Source organism: Oncorhynchus mykiss, chromosome 8 (genome assembly GCF_057628025.1).
Source record: "Oncorhynchus mykiss isolate SJ-2025 chromosome 8, ASM5762802v1, whole genome shotgun sequence".
NCBI classification, from domain to species: domain Eukaryota; kingdom Metazoa; phylum Chordata; class Actinopteri; order Salmoniformes; family Salmonidae; genus Oncorhynchus; species Oncorhynchus mykiss.
Genome location: NC_143029.1, coordinates 93,822,501 through 93,825,962, shown reverse-complemented (window position 1 = coordinate 93,825,962; position 3,462 = coordinate 93,822,501). Strand labels below are relative to the sequence as shown.

The 3,462-nt window shown below is 54.3% G+C and overlaps 1 long non-coding RNA gene across 1 annotated transcript; it reads right to left on the bottom strand.

Annotated features, from left to right (window-relative positions):
* Positions 1 to 1,005: 1,005 nt before the first annotated feature.
* LOC149982188 (uncharacterized) lies at positions 1,006 to 1,720 on the bottom strand. Its single transcript, XR_016482815.1, has 3 exons — positions 1,547 to 1,720; positions 1,281 to 1,334; positions 1,006 to 1,043 (listed from the first exon to the last, which is right to left on the bottom strand). It is a non-coding gene; the product is annotated as an uncharacterized LOC149982188 (long non-coding RNA).
* Positions 1,721 to 3,462: the final 1,742 nt, after the last annotated feature.

Genomic DNA, 3,462 nt, shown 5'->3' with positions numbered 1-3,462 from the left:
TTAAATCATTTTACCGGTCATTCTATTGATATAGCCCGCTAGGGGAGTGCCCCACTACGGCCCTGTCTCGGTCGGGGCCGTCCTTGGTGCTTTATGGACACTTTAAGAAATTGCGATGGATGCAGATTGCTATTAATCCTCCGTGCAACTGGTGATTGAAAACGTGCATCTGGTAACCCAAAAATTATAAAACTGTTTTAAATCATTTTACCGGTCATTCTATTGATATAGCCCGCTAGGGGAGTGCCCCACTACGGCCCTGTCTCGGTCGGGGCCGTCCTTGGTGCTTTATGGACACTTTAAGAAATTGCGATGGATGCAGATTGCTATTAATCCTCCGTGCAACTGGTGATTGAAAACGTGCATCTGGTAACCCAAAAATTTAAATATGGTTCAAAACCCGGGTAACACCACTCTATTTACGGACATGACAGTAGAGCTTACCCCCTGGAGCTATTGACCTCCAGGCTTGTAGGCCCTTACTCACCACCCGGGTATCACCCCTCTATTTCGGGGATGATACCAGCAGGGGACCCCCCCCCCACCTCCACAACCTCGCATACCAGGTGAACCAGGGCACCCACACTTAAGCACCCCTCCTCGGACATTAAAGCAGATAACCGCGCTGTTATGAACCGCGTGCACCTGGTCACCCAAATGGAACGTGTGCACCTGGTCACCCAAAAGGACCGGCGTGCACCTGGTCACCCAAAGGACCATGTGCACCTGGTCACCCAAAAGAACCGTGTGCACCTGGTCACCCAAAGGCCGGCGTGCACCTGGTCACCCAAAAGAACCGTGTGCACCTGGTCACCCAAAGGCCGGCGTGCACCTGGTCACCCAAAGGACCATGTGCACCTGGTCACCCAAAAGAACCGTGTGCACCTGGTCACCCAAAGGCCGGCGTGCACCTGGTCACCCAAAGGACCATGTGCACCTGGTCACCCAAAAGGACCGTGTGCACCTGGTCACCCAAAGGCCGGCGTGCACCTGGTCACCCAAAGGCCGGCGTGCACCTGGTCACCCAAAAGAACCGTGTGCACCTGGTCACCCAAAGGCCGGCGTGCACCTGGTCACCCAAAGGACCGTGTGCACCTGGTCACCCAAAGGCCGGCGTGCACCTGGTCACCCAAAGGCCGGCGTGCACCTGGTCACCCAAAAGGACCGTGTGCACCTGGTCACCCAAAAGGCCGGCGTGCACCTGGTCACCCAAAAGGACCATGTGCACCTGGTCACCCAAAGGCCGGCGTGCACCTGGTCACCCAAAGGACCATGTGCACCTGGTCACCCAAAAGAACCGTGTGCACCTGGTCACCCAAAAGAACCGTGTGCACCTGGTCACCCAAAGGCCGGCGTGCACCTGGTCACCCAAAGGACCATGTGCACCTGGTCACCCAAAAGACCCGTGTGCACCTGGTCACCCAAAAGACCCGTGTGCACCTGGTCACCCAAAAGACCCGTGTGCACCTGGTCACCCAAAAGACCCGTGTGCACCTGGTCACCCAAAGGCCGGCGTGCACCTGGTCACCCAAAGGACCATGTGCACCTGGTCACCCAAAAGAACCGTGTGCACCTGGTCACCCAAAGGCCGGCGTGCACCTGGTCACCCAAAGGACCATGTGCACCTGGTCACCCAAAAGACCCGTGTGCACCTGGTCACCCAAAAGACCCGTGTGCACCTGGTCACCCAAAAGACCCGTGTGCACCTGGTCACCCAAAAGACCCGTGTGCACCTGGTCACCCAAAAGACCCGTGTGCACCTGGTCACCCAAAAGACCCGTGTGCACCTGGTCACCCAAAAGACCCGTGTGCACCTGGTCACCCAAAAGACCCGTGTGCACCTGGTCACCCAAAAGACCCGTGTGCACCTGGTCACCCAAAAGACCCGTGTGCACCTGGTCACCCAAAAGACCCGTGTGCACCTGGTCACCCAAAAGACCCGTGTGCACCTGGTCACCCAAAAGACCCGTGTGCACCTGGTCACCCAAAAGACCCGTGTGCACCTGGTCACCCAAAAATTATAAAACTGTTTTAAATATTTTTACCCGTCATTCTATTGCTATAGCCCGCCAGGGGAGTGCCCCACTACGGCCCTGTCTCGGTCGGGGCCGTCCTTGGTGCTTTATGGGCACTTTAAGAAATTGCGATGGATGCAGATTGCTATTAATCCCATGTGCACCTGGTCACCCAAAAGACCCGTGTGCACCTGGTCACCCAAAAGACCCGTGTGCACCTGGTCACCCAAAAATTATAAAACGGTTTTAAATATTTTTACCCGTCATTCTATTGCTATAGCCCGCTAGGGGAGTGCCCCACTACGGCCCTGTCTCGGTCGGGGCCGTCCTTGGTGCTTTATGGGCACTTTAAGAAATTGCGATGGATGCAGATTGCTATTAATCCCGTGTGCACCTGGTCACCCAAACGGCCCATGTGCACCTGGTCACCCAGAAATTATAAAACTGTTTTAAATATTTTTACCCGTCATTCTATTGCTATAGCCCGCCAGGGGAGTGCCCCACTACGGCCCTGTCTCGGTCGGGGCCGTCCTTGGTGCTTTATGGGCACTTTAAGAAATTGCGATGGATGCAGATTGCTATTAATCCCATGTGCACCTGGTCACCCAAAAGACCCGTGTGCACCTGGTCACCCAAAAGACCCGTGTGCACCTGGTCACCCAAAAATTATAAAACGGTTTTAAATATTTTTACCCGTCATTCTATTGCTATAGCCCGCTAGGGGAGTGCCCCACTACGGCCCTGTCTCGGTCGGGGCCGTCCTTGGTGCTTTATGGGCACTTTAAGAAATTGCGATGGATGCAGATTGCTATTAATCCCGTGTGCACCTGGTCACCCAAACGGCCCATGTGCACCTGGTCACCCAGAAATTATAAAACTGTTTTAAATATTTTTACCCGTCATTCTATTGCTATAGCCCGCCAGGGGAGTGCCCCACTACGGCCCTGTCTCGGTCGGGGCCGTCCTTGGTGCTTTATGGGCACTTTAAGAAATTGCGATGGATGCAGATTGCTATTAATCCCATGTGCACCTGGTCACCCAAAAGACCCGTGTGCACCTGGTCACCCAAAAGACCCGTGTGCACCTGGTCACCCAAAAGACCCGTGTGCACCTGGTCACCCAAAAATTATAAAACGGTTTTAAATATTTTTACCCGTCATTCTATTGCTATAGCCCGCTAGGGGAGTGCCCCACTACGGCCCTGTCTCGGTCGGGGCCGTCCTTGGTGCTTTATGGGCACTTTAAGAAATTGCGATGGATGCAGATTGCTATTAATCCCGTGTGCACCTGGTCACCCAAACGGCCCATGTGCACCTGGTCACCCAGAAATTATAAAACTGTTTTAAATATTTTTACCCGTCATTCTATTGCTATAGCCCGCCAGGGGAGTGCCCCACTACGGCCCTGTCTCGGTCGGGGCCGTCCTTGGTGCTTTATGGGCACTTTA